We start from the raw sequence: 19,929 nt of genomic DNA, 5'->3' as shown, positions 1-19,929 counted from the left end.
CTTCAGCGACATCATCGTTAACCACAAAATGATTTTACAAACTAAACGCAATAAAATACATTGAAAACCGAACCCCGCCGCGAAGCGAGGGCTCGATCACTAGTTAATACTAAGTTGTTTGGATACCTGGACAAAAATAACAAATCAAAAAAAGTCCAAACAATTAATTTTTTAGAAAATAAATCAACTAATAAAACTAAAAATAAATCTCGTTTTGTTGGAAAAACTAATATAATTTCGAATAACGTAAAAAGTAACGAATGGATTTTTGATTTTGGTGCTACTCACACCATGAGTTTTGAAAAATCCAATTTTTGTTCCGAATCAAATCCTCGGGTAAATAGAATCCAAACTGCAAATGGAGAGGTTGTGCACGTAAAAGGGGGTGGGAAAATTGAAATCACACCGACTATGAAATTACCTAATTGCTTATATATCCTAACCTTGTCTCATAAACTTTTATCCGTTAGCCACGTTACAAAAGAATTAAATTGTTCTGTTTTGCTACACCCCACTTTCTGTATCCTTCAAGACATTAAGACTGGAGTTATTATTGGACGTGGTACCGAACGGGGTGGGTTGTACTATGTGAATGAAGTGACCCAACAAGGTACCGTGACGCTTGCTCATGGAACACCTACGAGGGAAGCTTGACTATGGAATAGGAGATTGGGTCACCCATCAGCCGGATATTTACAAGCTTTATTGCCTAGTCTTTTTCCATCTAATGTAAACTTAAATTGTGAAACTTGTATTTTGGCTAAAAGCCACCGAAGTACGTTTAAACCTAGGAATACTAGAAAAGAAGTACCCTTTGCTTTAATCCATTCAGATGTGTGGGGTCCTGCACCGGTTGTTGGGGGGAGAAATTTTCAGTACTTTGTCTTATTTATTGATGACCATTCACGCATGACCTGGATTTATTTTCTAACCCACAAATCAGAAGTGTTTGAAAAGTTTTCCCACTTTTATAAAATGGTACAAACTCAATTTAACAAAAATATAAAAAAAATTAAGATCCGATAATGGGGGTGAGTTTTTCAATACTTCAATGAAACAATTTTGTGAAGATAAAGGGATTATTCACCAAAAATCTTGTGCTCATACTCCCGAACAAAACGGAGTAGCCGAACGGAAAAATCGTCTACTCTTAGAAATGACAAGAGCTTTATTAATTGAATTCAAGGCATCGAAGAGTTTTTGGCCCGAAGCTCTTGCTTCCGCCACCTATCTTATCAATCGTTTACCCACTAAAATTTTAGGCAAAAAACTCCTAAAGATACTCTTTCCCAATTCCATACCCTTCCGACTTCATTTAGCATTGAACCTCGAATATTTGGATGCTCGGTTTTTGTTCACATTTCTAAACATGAACGTACCAAACTTGATCCTTGTGCGGAAAAATGTGTCATGGTTGGCTATGGAATAAACCAAAAAGGATATCGGGGCTATAGTCCAAGAAGACGTCATGTCTTTACTACAATGAACTGTGACTTTGTCAAAACCGAATATTTTTATGATACCCAACTCACGAGTGAGGGGGAGAAAGAGGACAACGACACTCTCAGTTGGATAACCTGGATACCTAAACCTGGTAACATTCAAACTGATGTGTACAGCGGAGTATACGAAATACTATTATTTTTATTACGAAATACGATACAATTTACACAATGTTTTATTTATTTATATAGATGGGATATACTTAAACCTTGCTACAACACTATAGGCAGTGTACCTAATCGTAGAGTAGTGTAGTTTTTAGTAAGTCCGGTTCGTTTCACAGGGAGACGACTTATTGCGTACACTATATTTTTAAACAATTATATATATATATATATATATATATATATATATATATATATATATATATATATATATATATATATATATATATATATATATATATATATATATATATATATATATATATATAAGTAATATAGTAGTATTATTATTATTATTATAAAAGGGGGGTTTTACCGTTTAATGACCGGTTTGTCGATTTTAAATAAAGCGTAAAGATAAATGACGAAAATATAAATGACAGAATTTAAATTGCGATAAAGTAAATTGCAGTAATTAAAATGACAGTAAATAAAGGTACGATGAAATATGAAATAAAAGTATTATGCTTATTTAAACTTCTCGTTTTGTATAAATGTCTCCATACTCTAACATTTACTTATCTATTTATTATGATGACTAACTAATTACATTACGTAGGAAATTTAAATTTTTTTTTTTTTGAAACGCAAGGAATTTCATTAATTGAAATAAAAGGCCCCATCATTTACAAATGCATGATGAGCCATTACAGAACTACAATATCATCCAGACACCCACGAAAAGCATTACATGAATATATACATACAGAAATAAATAATGAGGCTGCAGAGGCAGCAGCAAAAAAATATATATCCATCCTTTAACTATGCAGGTAGCAATATGGGTTGGAAATCCAAGTATGCCATTCCAATTTGATACCTTTTATCCTTCTCGCAATCCAATCAAAAGACATGATTTGAATTTCATTCACCTCCACGGGAACGGTCCAACTATCACCTTTAAACACTCGAGAGTTTCGGTTTTTCCACAATAAGTAACCACACGTCCATTTTAATGCCTGCCAAATGTATTTCCCACTTTTCGAAGTCCCCAATATGCAGTTTTCTTTGAAAGCATCAGAAAGTGTGTGAGCTGAGACATAGTTAATGTTCCACCACTTGAATACTCGGTTCCAAACGTCCATCGCGAATTTGCAATTTATTAGAGTATGTTCCACCGTTTCTATATCTTCATCGCACATTGGACATCTCACACTATGTAAATCCACTCCCCTTTTGTCGAGTTCGGTTCTCACAGGTAATCTTTGTTTCATGGCTCGCCACACGAATAATTCAACTTTTTTTGGTACAAGTGAGTTTCGCAAAGTACAGTGGCATGTTTTAAAACTTTCAAGTAATTTCGAATCAAGCAACGAAGTGAGTTTTTTAACCGTTAAAATACCTTTGTTATCCAACAGCCACTGCCACTTATCCTTTGATTTCCTATCGAATTGCAGCAGGTTGATGCACGAAATCAGCTCATCCAGCTCCCCTCTTGTACGCCCTCTTGGTTCTCTCATCCACCTCCACGATCCCACGTTATGAGTGCCATTCCAGACTATCCTTTCCTTTACGGTTGCATTCTTTACTTCCTCAATCCTATACAGTCTCGCAAATCTTTCTCTAAGTGCCATGTCGCCCATCCAGGTCTCGTTCAAAAACCCTGTATTCTCGCCATCACCAACCACCTTTTTGAATGATTTGTTGAAAGGGATGTTCAAGGTGTTTATCGAATTTCCTGCAAAAATAATATTAGACCATGGACTAGCCGACGGGCCTAGAGACGAGTCTCCATCCATCGTTAGTCCACCACACAACCCATAAATACTTTTGATGACACGTACCCACAAAGCGTTGGTTTCGGTTTTAAACCTCCACCACCACTTTCCAAGTAATGCTAAGTTTTTGCTTTTAAGAGATTTAATGTTTAGTCCTCCATCTTCGTGAGGAAGAAGGAGGTTTTCCCATTTAACCCAAGTGATTTTAGACTTTGAACCCGACCCGCCCCAAAAGAACGAACGCCTCACACATTCTAATTTTTTAATCACACATGGCGGAGCACGAAAAAGTGAGAAATAATACAAAGGAAGACTATTTAGAACCGATTTCACAAGTGTTAACCAACCACCGTAAGACATCGATCTCGCTCTCCATTCCGAAAGTCTTTTATCGAATTTATCGAATACAGGGTTCCAAGACTTTGACCTCTTAACATTTGCGCCCACGGGTAGTCCTAAATAAATGAAAGGCAAGGACCCGGTTTTGCACCCAAAATTTGATGCCATCAGCTCCACTTCTTCATTATTAATACCAACACCAAATAACTGACTTTTATGATAATTCACTTTTAGACCCGAAGCAATCTCGAAACATTTGAGGATATTCATAAGACTCCTCACATTACCCCTGCTCCAATCACCGAAAAAATGGTATCGTCCGCATATTGAAGATTTGAGATACATACATTATTACTACCAGCATTAGTTCCTCTGAACATATCTCTTTCGACCGCCACCTTCTTTAGCAAGTTTAATCCTTCCGCCGCAATTATGAACAAAAAAGGTGATAACGGATCACCTTGCCTAACACCTCTTTCAAGATGAAATTCGCTCTTGGGGGAGCCATTTATCAAGATTGAGATACTAGCCGACTTAAGACACGCAAGCATCCATTTCCTCCATTTAACACCAAACCCCATGCATTGCATAACTTCCATCAAATATTCCCACCTAATGCTATCAAACGCCTTTTCGAAGTCAACCTTGAAGATCAAACCATGTTGTCACTTATGCTTGAGATATTCCACAATTTCATTTGCAATAAGCACACCATCAAGTATATACCTACCGCTCAAGAACGCACTTTGTTCAACACCAATGATTGAAGGTATAACTTTCCTAAGACGATTTGCAAGGATTTTGGCCACAATTTTATAGTAACTTCCAATAAGACTAATTGGCCAATAATCGCTAAGCCCCAACGGATCAGACTTTTTCGGAATTAAGGTCACGAATGACGCATTACAACCTTTCGAAAATTCACCCTTTGACCAGAACCAATCAACGGCATTGATTAGGTCGTCCTTAATGATATACCAAAACTTTTTGTAGAACCCCAAATTGAAACCGTCTGGACCAGGCGCTTTGGTACTCTCACAGTCGTTTATTGCTTCCCATATCTCGGCTTCATTAAACGGAGCTTCTAATCCATCAACATCTGATTCGGAAATTTTTTGATAATCAAGTCCGGAAAAACTTAGCCGATTTGGGTTTTGATTGGAGAACAAAGCTTTGAAATGCTGATGAGCAGCCTCTTTAATTTTCATTGGATCCTCACACCATACCCCATTAACATTTAAACCTCTGATGTTGCTTTTGTTGCGATTTCGTTTCAAAACCGAGTGAAAATATTTAGAATTTTCGTCGCCATCATTAATCCACCGGGTTCAGCTTTAGTTTAGTTTTAATAATGTATTTGAAATTAGAATACAATTAAATGTATTAATATATTATGTATGGAGTACATATTATAAAGATACTTGCATTAAAAAGTTATTTTTTACACTTTAATTTTACGCGTATAATAAAATTACATATTATTAATTTAACTTACCAATTAATGTCAAAGATAAATAATGATATACTATACTATATTGGTTCCATTCCTTTAGACTTTGTTCCCGAGTTGGGTATATTTTTGAAAGAAAAGAAAATTTTCGGAAAAAACACTTAAATGAAATGGTGTTTCCAAATTTTTATTTCGGAAAAATGCAAATGAAGAGGATGGACAATTTGATCTAATTTTCCCTCCAACTCTCCTTTCATTCTGGAAGGATCGAAGGATCCTCTTCCCTCACCTTTCACTTCCTTTCATCTCATTCTTTTTGTTCCGTAAGCGTTAGTATTTTCATTCTCTTTCCCATTCCGTTATTCGAACCAAACGCATCCTCAGACACTATTTCAAAGGAAATTAACAACCATATAATCATCATTAGTTGAAAAGGTGCTTATCTAACTGACAAACAATAGGCAGAGTTGATGTAGGGATGGCAAAAATACCCGTACTCGATGGATAAACTCGAAACCCGATATTATTGGTCCGGGTTTGGTTCGGGTATACGGGTTTAGGGTCGGGTATGGGTATAGGTCTACTTTTTTTTCGCAGATTCGGGTTCGGGCTTGGTTTCAAATAAAAACTCATATACCCGACCCGTATGCCCGACCCATATACCCGATTAATTTATTCAATATATTACATTGAAAGTTACAAACAAATACCAACCCGGGCTAATATCCTACTAGCCCACTTCATAAGGCCCACCAAAATGGACAAGAAAAACATGCATACATTACATCCGAGTACAGACGTGTAACTGAGATTAATCCCTGAATGCTACTATGAACAAGCTGCACAACAAGATTCTTTAACATTTAATTCTTTAACATTTTAATCTCAGTTAGTAATGTAGTTTGTAAATTCTTTAACATTTAATTTAATTTGATTTGAATTAAATGGTTACTCGATTATCCGTGGGGAAATCCATTACCCGACGGTTAATTAGTTAATGGTTACCCGACGGGTATGGTACCGGGTTTGGGAGTGAGTTTATTAATCGGGTTTGGGTTTGGTATTGCCTATACCCGACCAAACCCGACCCGATGCCATTCCTAAGTTGATGGCACTTATAAGAAACACACCCAGAAATTTTACTATGTGAAGACCTGATAAAACACGAAGTGCGAACACAAAACAAAATATATTAAACAATGCATAATCTTGAATAAGATAACAAAACCCACTCTTTTATTTTCCGTCTATACACAAAAATCGACAAATATTTTTTCGGTCAGACTTGGCCAAATTACTCGGTCAAAGTCGAATTTATTAATTCAAAGTCGGTTTTTTCAGGTCAAAGTCGGTCAAACATAGTAAACGTTGAAATTAGTCAACCTTCGACTAGTCCCCAACTAGCCTCAGACCTGGCCGATTAATCCTTACAAGCCCGACTAGTGACTTCTAAAACCTTGGCGCGCAGCACCCTTGATAATTTTACTTGACCCATAACAAAGTTAGAAAGGAGATTCCTACAGCCGAAGATGATTGTGATTTTATATTTCATATAAAAATGTATGTGCCACTAAAATCCTAAAAATGAAAAAGGACTAATATCTGAAACAATTTCAAGGACCTAAGACAACCAAAAAAGAACTATATTTTCCATGGTTCTACACACCTAGAACATATATCAAACCTCAAAATCCAAAATGGTATAACAGCTCATTAGGAAAATATTAGTCAACTAAATCAGAAAAAAGTCAACATGTTTGGGATCTCAAAATTAGATTTTAACCACATAGATGTTACGGTTAAAAATCTCCATGTCCTCAAATGAACGATGAATCATAATGTCAACATTCATTCTTGGATGCGTATCTTCATCTTCATAACGGCATTAAAAGCTTCTTGTTTATGCTAATAACTTCGATACTTTAGTTCCCCGCTGTGACAATTTACACAACAGAAACAGTTGTAAATTACGCAAATCTTACTGTGGTTTCTTAGAATATTTAAACAAACCTAGGATTCAATTCAAAGTACCATAGCTCCGATAATCAATCTAAGAGACCACATCCTAGCATGCAATGGTGTATGGGTGTCCTTGAGCACGTTGCATATCATATGAGCCCCATAGTGAGGATGAACTACTGCACCAGTTACAACCTGATAATCGTAACACCAGAGAAAAGAAATTAATACCTAAACCGAACTACTACTTTAAAAGAAACTTCTAATGTAAAAATAGATGACAACAAAGCAGAGATAATAATGGTAGTTAACAAACTACACTATAAGCAAAGACACTAAACCAAACAACCATGAAACCATTAAAATGCAGAGCTAGGGCCTCATAGAACAACATATTGAGATCATAATGACAATTACATAAGTTCAATTGAGCACGCTATTTAGTTGTTATTTCAACTATCGTTCCCTTTAAATAAGGACTATATAATTCTCAATAAGCATATAGCAACAGCATCAAGAAGAACAAGAGAAAACAAAACATCTTAATTACTAGCCATTCCGTCATCATTGTTATCTGAACCTCTCTAAAACAAACACCAAACAGTCTGTTATTGGGCTTTATTGAACATCTAAAAAGGAACCAGTTTGGAATTTTGGATCATTAAGCAGCTGAAACAAAATAATAACATTAACATTACAAGTAGATAACAAAACTAATAATGTGTTCAAACAAGCACAGTTTAACTGTAAATGTCTGAGAAGGAAAGGTTTGGGTATCAAATTAGCATGATATAACCATTAATGATTAAAATTTATTTAGTTTTATTAATAGTTTAATAGCTTTTGAAAGAGTTTTGAGATTTAAAGATCAACTCACAAATAGCTAAACCTTCTTGAAGTGACTAAATGATTTCGAAAAAGATTACTTATCCACATCGAATGACCAATCCATTCAAGCAACTGCGAGAATCACGACGAATATATCCAAAACAAGTAAGTGTAGAGTAAAATGTGTCACCACTTACCAACGCATAAAGACGATAGTAATAATTTTAAAATCCTAAGTCAAACCTCTGACTTTAAAAGAAGTAAAAAGGTTGAGCTTAGTGATCTCTATCTTTTATACTCTGCACCCTGGAACGAATTCCGTTAACAAGCATACATATTTTATATGAACAACCACCATGAATTGAACTTTGCGATAACTCGTAGAATTTTTTTTTTTTTAAAAAAAGCTGAACCTTATTTCAAAAAAAATAAACCTTAATTTGAGAAGGTATAAAAGCTTACCGGATGCCATTGTAATCTGATCATCTCAAATGAACACCAAACAAGCATAGTATGACATTAAAACATATATACTTCTTTTATGAAAACATCTTCTAGATGATAGGATACTAAAATACAAAGATCAATTTATAAACAGCTAAACCATCTTGAAATGAACAAATGAAAATTATTAGTTTATTACTCATCAACTTTTGGTGAACAATCCTTTAAAGCAACTGCGAGTATCACATTGGTATCCAAAACAAGTAACTCCGAGATAAAGACGTAAGGTGATTTCAAAAATCCTAAGTCAAACCTCGAAAAATACATAGTAAAAGTGAAGACAAAAATTGTACCCAGAATACCATATTAGATCACAATATATTACAGTAACTCAAAGTTTATATCACATAAATATCAAGATAAGTCCATACCAAAGAAAACAATGAGTTTGAGCAGTTTGTATCTGTCGAAACACAAGTATTAATTGTTCCATGTGAAGTCGTACGAAAGTTAAACATAGAACACTTGCTCATCCACATCTGTAGTTATTGAAACACAAATGTTGATTGTTATCCATGTGTAGTCATGTGATAGTAGAACATATAGCACTCGCTCATCCACATCTGCAGTATAATCATCTTCAAATGGCATTCTTTAGGTGATTACGATAAAAAAAAAAAAAAAATCCAACTTGATATTCAGATATAGTTAAATCCGAAGAATAAGGGAATGTTCAAGAGCTAGGAAACCGAAAATCTATTCATTAGTCGAACGGACACGTTTTCAGTTTTGACATCAAATTACCGAAGGAAAGATTTGGGCATCTAATTAGGAATTGAAAAACTTACATCAACTAATAAAAATTTCATTTTTGATGGGAATAATATAAATTTGAAATAATTTTAAAATATAAAGATCAATTAAAAGACAGCTAAACCTTCTTGAGGGGAATAAATGATAACGAAAAAAGATTGCTGACCAACAAGTAACTCCCAGAGTAAGATGTGTCACCATTCACCAATGCATCATAACAATGGGTAAGGTAATGACAAAAATACATAGGTACAATAAAGACAAACAGTATTCAGATTACATACTAAATCTGATCACAAAAATATTAACTCAAAACATATTTTTAAAAAATATGAAGATAAGTTCGTACCAAAGAATACAAACAACGAGTTTGAGCAGAATTTCGTATCTGTCGAAACACAAATATTGATTGTTCTATGTGAAGTCATATGAAAAATATAAATAGAAACTAGAAATGATTATTTATTCATGATAGATAAAGTAAAGAATAAACCTTCTTTCACACAATTTTCATGAATTAACCCAGCAGCATTTGACTCATTGCATAGAGAATAAGCAAGAACAATGATCCAATCACTTCGGTTTCATCTCAACCTTCCGGCCACATCTCCTTGAGTATCTAAGCAAGAATGATTCTAAAATATAAGCTGTGTTGATGTCATTGTTATCTGAACCTCACAAAGCAACACCAAATGGACAAACAGTCCGTTGGGGGCTTTAACAACTACAAACGAGTCCGTTTGGATCATTCCACCTCGGCAACAAAATAACATTACAGTCAGTATTTAATCACAAATTATTTTATCAAAAAGTATCAAGATAAGTTCGTACCAAAGAATATTGATTGTTCCATGTGAAGTCATATGACGGTTTAACACAAAGCACTCGATCTGGTACAAATACAGTAATCATCTTCATTTGGCATTCTCCAAGTGATACAGATTAGAATTAGAATCAGAAGAATAAGGGAATGTTCAAGATCATGCACATATACAGTAACTATGCGTTACCATTTACCAATGCATCATAACAACATGTAAGGCAAACTCAAAGGCCTAAGTCAGACCTCGAGAAATACATAGGTACAGTAAAAACAAGCAGTATTCAGAATATATATTGTATTTGATCACAAATAAAACAACTCAATATATATAAAAAAGTATCAAGATAAGTTTGTCCCATAGAATACCACAACGAGTTTAAGCAGTCTTTCGTATCTGTTAAAACATAGATATTGATTGTTCCATGTGATGTCATATGACAGTAGAACATAAAGCGCACTCGATGATCCACATCTGCAATAAACATCTTCAATTGGCATACTCCAGGTGGTGATTCTGATAAAATAAATCCAACATAAAGGTGATAACAGGTTTAGTTCATATAATAGAATCCGAAGAATAAGGGAATCTTCAAGAGCTAGGCAACAGAAATTGTCACATTAGTCGAACAGATTTAGTGATACAAACAAATGATAAGCAGTTTTCATTTAAACGCCAACAATAACAATGATACCTACAAATGCAATGACGGTAACTACACAAGCAGATAGAGAACAAGATTAGAATGTTCAGTGTATGCAGAATCTAGACACAATATATGGCGACTTTCATCTATTTTATTATTTCTATTGATCTGAAAAGATATGAATATAAACAAACCCCCAAAATTAGAACGTTAAACCTAACTGCTTTAAAAATCTCAATAACAGCTTCTTTAAATAGTTATAGAAGTAACATAACCCTAATTCGGTAACATAGAAATGATCTTTTTTTCCGTCTTTCTTTTTCAAAGAAAAAAATAATAATCTTTGAAAAAGAAAGACGGAAAAAAAGAAATAAAAAACAGAGAAAGAAAACCTGCCTTTGAGATAACACACACGGAGTTTCATAAAAAGCCAACGGAACCCTAATTCAGAACATATAAACATGAAATGTAAAATATTCTTTAAGAAAGATAGAAGGAAAAAAAAAAATATAGGAAGTAAAGAAGCTTACAAACCATCTGATGCCATTGTTATCTAAACCTCTCAAAAAAACACAAAATAGATATACAATCTTTAAGAAAGAAAGACAAAAGAAATAAAGAAAGTATAAACCAAACCATTTTGTCTGTACACAAAAAGTTTCATAAAAAAAATAACGGAACCCTAATTCGGATTTATAAACCATCATTGAGAAATAAAGAGAAAAGAAAGAAAGACTAAAACAAAAAAGAAATAAAGAATGAAAAACCAAGAAAATCTGACCTTTGAGACATAAGAGAAATCTGATTCAGAAGCAGTTTATTAGGGTTTATTTTCTGTAAGAAAAACAGAGCAGGGTGTAAGAGTGATTTTGGGGGTTTTAATTTGCTTATTCCATTCCCATAGGCGAACATTGTGTATATTGCCGTTGAGATTATTCCATTACTAAAATATGGAGTAATTTATTAATGGATAGCCCAACTGTTCCAAGTAATTTGTGTTATGAGATAAGAAAGGTCATGATTTCGATCCTTAGAAATTACATGATTTCTTTTAAAACAATTAAACACCAATAATGGTGGTAAATATTGACCCTATATGGAGGTTTTACCGGATTCGTTCACGGACCTCTACCCAGGAACACTGCCCGAATGGATGTGTTCCCGAGTACCAACGATCAGGTTCGATTTTCCGCCCGAACGTGTGTGTTACGTGCAAATGATGAGGGTCGTTTAAATAAATATTTTTCATGTCAAAAAAATCGCTGTTCCAAAAAAATAATAATTTATTAATGAGAAATGCTTGTAAACTCGTTACGGAGACGCAGAAGTAAGTAACAATCAAAGTTGTAGGTGTTTTCCGTCTCGATTAAGTATTTATTAAGAGTATTATACATCACTATCTTTGTTCATCGACATCTAAGTATTGTTTGAATTTAAATTTAAACTAGCTAGTAACCTAGTATTATTACTCTACTCTGATACATAAATAACAAAGGTAACACATATACGGAGGGAAAAAGCAAAAACTAAAAGCTAATAGAATTAACGTTTGATAAAAAAAAAAAAAACTATTGGTTTTTCGTCAGGTTACTATTTTTATAGTCTCAGCTACTCTGTTAAACATCTAAATACATCTAAAAAAGGACTCATCACTCCGTCTTTATTCAATTGTCAAGTATTTCATTTGCTATTGACTAGTTTTACCAAACATTACTTATATCATCCATATTTTCATCACATTAATTAACTCAATCGAAGCTTTTTTTATGTTTTACTCTTGCAAAACTGTGAATTAATATTTTAACTTGTATGTGATGGAAATGAGTTGAGAAATTAGATTGCAGCTTCATTTCTAGTTCTATGAAAACTGTAGACTTTAATATTTAATATGAAAGTAAAAAGAAAGTAGTAAAATGATTTGGATGAACAATAATATCTCAAAAATAAAATAAAAATAAAAAAAGAAAAGAAAATAAAGATATGGATAAGTCATACCGTGGAGAAGGATTTGAGGAGAAATTGGTGGTGAGAAGCTAAAAAATGAAGATACCTTCGAATTTTGTTGAAAACCGTCAGAGTGTTATAGAGGATTTGTGGAATTTGTTTGTATAAAGTGAAGTTGCAGATGGCAGTAAAGGGGATTTAATCCTAGTTCTTTTCCCGACGACCTTTCCCGACGACATGTCGTTGGGATAGGGCATTTAATGAACTGACTTTCGTTGACCGGCCATCTGGAGGGAACGAAAAATATTCGGAGGGAAACGAAAATTTCTGAACCCTCTATACCGACGACATGTCGTCGGGATACGTTGGTCAACAAAAACTACGAAAAGTCTTAAATGAAGTGATTTTTTTTTTGTCATTTTGCGGTATTAATCCAGACGACACATGTCGTCGGGAAAAGTGTCGTCGGGAATGGTCACGTTTCTTGTAGTGTCTTGGAAGACTTAAGGTAGAAGGTTATAGTTGTAAGTGACTAGTGTTAATAAAAGTGATGAGATGAGTTAAGTAGCGAACAGTTGGTAGATTGATGAATGTTGAGATGTTATTGATTAGGTACTTGCTATATGGAGGAGTACGTTTGCTTTTTTGAATATTGCTTACAATGGCACCTGAAGTGAGTACTACTTGTGTTAGAGATGGAAAACGTGTCTATATGTTTATGACAAATCAATTGTGAGCTAAATGCAATTGGGAATAATCATCATGTGATTGACTTGTGTTATAGTCGGTCTTGTGCTTATGATATGTATAAGGTACATATGCTATCTTATGTAAATGAAGTAACTGCGATAGATAATGGCTAGGTGTGGTTACACACGACTATATATGTGTGATAATGCGTGGCTATGAGCTATTTGTGATTACACACAGCTATGTGTGATGATGTGTGGCTATGTGTGATTACTTGCGGCAATGTGCGATGATGTGTGGCTATGTGGGATTACACGTGGCTAAGTACGAATTAGATGTAGCCTAAGCAAAATTATAGTAGCAAGTTTGTCCATTTTAAGCCTCCAAATACAAATGTTTATTTTCTTTGGTAGACATGAAAGCCACTCCATAGAGTTAAGAATAGGGCCAATACCAAGTGTGTTCTTTGCTAGTAAGGAAGATAAATGCTTAACTGTGAACACACCATATGCAAATAATCGTGGGCAAACAGAAAATAACAATTGTAATTGGAATAAACTCTCAAAAAGCCTCACGACTTGTTTCTTATTCTCATAACAATAATAATAAACTCAAAAACTAAAAACTTCCAAGCACATGCGTGCCTTTTAAAGGCCAAAAACAAAGAATTGATAAAAACAAAATAAAACAAATCAAAATGTGGATAAACATCAAATAAAAGTCTTATCCTTTATCCTTGACCCCTTCTAAATTTTATAAACATGTTGGTTCCAGCTTCACAATTCGTGAAGTATGCATCCCATTGTGTGGCCCGAATAGAAGCTTGGCCCAACTCAACATTAGATACAGGCCCAACAAGAAATCGACCCAAATCTACATCATTCTTCATTTCTTCGAAAAGATTCGTCCTCGAGTCTACAATATGAATGACTGGAACATCTAACCGATCTTCAAGAACTACACAAATATTTTCCAAATCCTTTTTTCATGACATCAACATCTTCATAAAACTTTTTTTTAACATCTTCATTTGACATGTTGATGTCTTTGTTAGTAACTACCTCCAAATCACTTTCATAATCATATTCAAAAAAAGAAAAAGATGCCTTACAATCAGTATCATAGATGGGTTCTGTATCATAGGTGGATTCTCCATCCTCATCATCTGTATCATAGATATGTTCTTCATCCTCATCATAGGTATAAATAGTTTCTGACTCGATTTGTTGGGAATCGTACTGCGCAGGGAATCGTTGTTGGTTCAGTTCCAACTCGGCGATTCGCTTATATAATAGTTCAATTTCTGCGTCTCGAGGATCTTTGTTGCCTCTTTCGGCGTGTCTACGATTATCTCCATCGCTGCCTCGATCGGCGCTTCTACAATAGCCTCCTCGATAACCTCCACGAAACATTGTTTGGGCCAAAACATGAGCTCTGAATACCAAATAATGCAAATAATCGTGGCCAAACAGAAAATAACTATTGTAATTGGAATAAACTCTCAAAAAGCCTCACGACTTGTTTCTTATTCTCATAACAATAATAATAAACTCAAAAACTAAAAACTTCCAAGCACATGCGTGCCTTTTAAAGGCAAAAAACAATGAATTGATAAAAACAAAATAAAACAAATCAAAATGTGGATAAACATCAAATAAAAGTCTTATCCTTTATTCTTGACCCCTTCTAAATTTTATAAACATGTTGGTTCCAGCTTCACAATTCGTGAAGTATGCATCCCATTGTGTGGCCCGAATAGAAGCTTGGCCCAACTCAACATTAGATACAGGCCCAACAAGAAATCGACCCAAATCTACATCACACCATTTGGTCAAAGATTCCATGACCAACAATCTTCTACATCAGATATAACTGGAGCTGATTCTAACAGCTCGGGTAACACGAGCAGATCATCCCTTGCCATGCCACGAATGGTGTTGTTCCATGGCCATCTTCCACTATGACCATGTTCCAAATTATGAACCCTTGATGCAACAGTACAACACTGATCGTATTCCAGAGCAAACAAACCGGGGAAGATGGTTTTTAAATTAGGTGAACAATTAAGTAGCCAAACATCTGTCCAGAAATATGTATACATTCCATTGCCTACTTTTCAGAGTGAATGAAGTGAGGAATGGAATTCCTGTTTTATCTATCTCATGGCTAGACTTTATAATTTTACTCCACACTGATGAGGCCATGAGGGTGCAGCTGATGAACCACCTTCGCATAAACCAGCGTTATTACCATATATAGAACGAGTAATGCTTGCCCACAACGAGTTTTTCAACCTCCACCATTATTTTGCCAGTAGACTAAGATTTTCAACCTCCAATTCCATATTGTGAGTTGGTCTTGATTGTTTGTAATGATGTTGGAGTCATTAATGGTTGGGTGTTGTTGGTTAAATATGCAAAATTTTAAGATTTTTGTGAATGTGTATTTTTGGGTAAATTGTGTGATTTCGGTTCACTCAAATTCGGGCAAGTTGTGACCCACATTCGAAGTTGAGTTATTAATATTGTTCATTTATTTAATATGAAAGAAGTAATTTACATGTTTGCGGTTCAAATAGTCAAGGTTTGTGCTCTCAAAAGCGTGTGGGTGAAAACTGACAAATTGGTTAGTTACGACCCCATTTGAGATCTATTAGATCTCACTTGGTGAAGTACAAAACTTTTGGTCAAAAATCCCTTTAGAATCTGTTAGATCTCATTTGAATAAACTCAATAATTTTAGACAGAGCTCTTGATCCCATTGGAATCTCTTGAACCATTTTTTCTTGTCATTTTCAGATTTGAAGTCAGGTTGATTGATTTTATAACTTTATATTCTTGTTGCTAACTGATTGATAGATAGTATCTATCTATCTATTCTATACATTATATAAAGCACGTGTCAAATATGCTGACGTGTCACCTTCTGGTTAAATTCTGTCACTTGTCACTTCACAAATTTTCACTAATTTTTTATTAAATTATTAATCCTATATCTTTTCTAATTCTTTATACATGGAAAGATATATTTAATATATCTATGTATAAATTATCCTAAATACTGATTAGAAAAATACCTTTATAATAACTATCGTATTTAGTACATTAAAATGTGATCGATATCTAATATTTATATTTTATTATGAGAGGATACACCAAATTCAAATTTAGCTCATGTAGACATATTAATCAATTTTTTTGGCGATTTTCAGGGTAACACTTAAGAATACTTTTGAGATATGCAATACAATAATTCTATATCTATATCTATATATAATTAAAGTATATAAATTAATTTAAGTAAACAATTACGTATCTTCAAATATAAAATATGATATATAAATAAACTTAAATATATCAAACTTTTTGACGTTTACAGTCATGTATTTTAATTAACGGGCTCATAAACGTGTCACTATATATTCTCGGGCTCATAAACGTATCACTATATATTCTATTATTGTTGATGATATCGTATTGGTTATTCAATGTTGCTGCTGTTGTGTTATCTAAAGCACCTAATATTATGCTAAGTTGTGTCAAGTATGTTATGATATTGAAGAGTGTTAGTAGTATCAAACGTCTGAGGAGTCTGCTAGAAATTTGCAAGATATAAATGTTTAAGAAACCGTATGGCATTGAATGGGAATAATTGATTGTTGCATTGTAATTGTATTTGATACTAACGTTTAAGATACTAATGTTTTCAATAGTAATGTTTTCGATACTTACGTTATCGTTAATAAAGTTTTTTCATTGTTATTGTATTATACATTTGATTAATATCAATACTAACATTATCGAAAGTAATTTATATAAGTTCCATGCAACGCACGGGCTCGTAAAACTAGTTTAAATATAGAAATCATCAAGGAGATGATATAGCAGTACATGAATGTGCACAAGGAACAAACCTTGCCACTTGATAGCTCAAAACATTGACCTAAAAACAAACCCAAAGGGACCAAAAGAGTGCACAGAGAGCATTCAAGAAAACAAAATCAAAGCATCCCTACACTGAATAAGGCTAACACCATACAAATTTAACTTCATAACACAGTACTCGCTATCTCCTTAACATAAGCCCTAATTAACTACGCATTCCAATAACTATCAATTAGCCTATATAAAATAATATTAATAGATTTACAAATAAAATACTATTTTAATAACCGCCAAGAACTTCAAGACGTCATAACACACACAAAAACACACCCCCAATATAACAACAATAAGAGAGAAGACATCGGGAGTGGGTTCGGAATTCGAAATGGGTTTAGCATCGATCTTTTTGAGCTTCAGCGGGTACACCCTAGGCATGTTGATCACTGTTGATGGTGCTGATTCATTGAGCGTGCAAAAATTAATACAAAGCTGCCCCTTTCCATCAATAGTGGCTTCAACCTTGTCATGAAGATAAGGAATGCTTGGAATTGTAACCAACAGTTTGGGGGTTGGCTCGGCAGAACGCTCATCTTTCGCGATCCCGGATACTACTACGAGATCACCGACGACAAATACACTGATGTGGTCCTTTTCGATACGACCTAAGTCAGCACTAACGCACACCCTTGTAGGGTGAAGGCTCACTGTCATGCCTTGATTGAGTATGTTCTGATATTTAGCCTCAAACACGTCAGCAGTCATACCTGATCACGCGTATATATATTATAAAATAACGCATTCATGTAATATTCTCCAACAATTATACTATCTCACAAACATAGAAGTAAAGAAATTAAGTAGCTACCTTGAATTAAGGGGATGACATTTTTAGGAAGGTCATCAAGGAAATCTTTGAATCTGTAACCCCAAAGTATCAGAAAATTCGGTGTGTAACCTCCTACAGTAGAAACTTCATGTAATACCTTAACCATGCTTTCATCAGGCAACTTATGAAGCAGTTCTGTTCATATAAAAATCATATTACTTAAATTTCATCTGTTAGGTTCACCATTTTAGTATTGATACTTGATAACTTAATATAATTCGTGGTAGATCGATTTTGCTATCAAACTGAAAATAAATTAAGAGCAGGGGATGGAAAATAAGAACCAATAGAGGAAGAAGCTGTAATAGTTCATAACAATAATTATTGTTACATGATTTAATTTTCCACAGCTTGCCTAAACTATTCTAACTAACAACAAAAACATAGAATTGGAGTAAGCCATCAATCAAGGGTATATTAGTCAATTTATGTGGATTTATCATTAAGGGTATGTCCAACAATAATCGATGATAGATAAACAAGAAAAATATAATTAACCATGGTACAGCGGCCTGATTTCATCGACGGGAGGATTTTCTTCAGCACAAGACTTCATTTTTTCCACGGCCTCCATGATATTCCCCATCATTACTGATTATGATTTATAACAAGGATAGTCAAGTAAGTTATTACTCCAATTTAGTCGCAAATAAAAAAAATTGATAAAAATAGTAAGAACTGTAAATATACCTTGGCCAGGTGTAGGACTGAATAAATCAGTAAAGAAATCTTTAATGTTTACAATGAAACTTAGCATTAGCATTTTTCAAACTTTATTTTGTGCACAAATACCATACAATACCGATAGAAATTACTATTAAATTTAGTTTTTGGTGGTAACTCCGATTCCTTGTTGGCGTTGTTGTCTGGATTAGCAATGGTGCTATAATTAGCACGCAAACAACGAAAATGATGATGAGGTTTCGACGTTAAGTAACGTTCAAACCCAAACCCTAATTGCTGTTGAGATCTTGACAATCTCATGATTTGATTTCCAGATTTCAACAAATTGTTGTCTGCATTAGCAACGGTGCTATGATGAAGGTGAGCTTTTGATGTTAAGTAACGTTCAAACCCAAGCCCTAATTGTTGCTGAGATGTTGACAATCCAATGATTTGTTTTCCATATTGCAATAAAGCCCTCTTCATTTTTCTGTAGATTATGAAACTTTATCCCGGTAAACACGCATATGCGTATAAGGAGGAAGGCGATCCATTTTTAAAATTCCCAAAAAGTTGGGGTTAGATAGTTTTCTTTTCCCACAAGACTGTACGGCACTGCTGTATTTACTTATTTATTTTATTTATTTATGTTTTAAAAACGAAAAGCATCAAAAACTACGGAGTATTTTAATTTGGCGCATTTTCACGGGACATAGATAAGTTAATCTTAAATTCAATTCAATTAATTTTTAAAGAAAATATATATCAAAAACAACAACAAAATGAAAAAAGTTAAGGCTAGAGACCTTTCGGATGCTGTGGAGGTTGGTTCGACGGGGCTTTCTGATGATGAGGTTGGTTTGACGGATGCTATGTAGGACAGGGCGGGACATCCGCCCGAGCTGGATTTTGGGAAGAAAAAAAATTACACTAAAGAAGATAACTTACGAGCTAAGAGGCCATAAAATTCATATCCAAATCAAAAACAAAAAACAGTGTCATAGAACTCAAAAAAACAAATCGTTCTGACTTTTTACATAATCAGCAGCCAAAAGAGTTAAACCTTGACCGAGTTTTGACCCAAGTTGCCGAGTTTTGGATTGAGTTGTCGAGTTTTAACCCAAGTTGACTTTTTACCCGAGTTGCTGAGTGTTGAACCAAGTTGCCGAGTTTTAGA

Source organism: Rutidosis leptorrhynchoides, chromosome 1 (assembly GCF_046630445.1).
Source record: "Rutidosis leptorrhynchoides isolate AG116_Rl617_1_P2 chromosome 1, CSIRO_AGI_Rlap_v1, whole genome shotgun sequence".
In the NCBI taxonomy this organism is placed as follows: Eukaryota; Viridiplantae; Streptophyta; class Magnoliopsida; order Asterales; family Asteraceae; genus Rutidosis; species Rutidosis leptorrhynchoides.
This window is presented reverse-complemented; position numbering follows the sequence as displayed.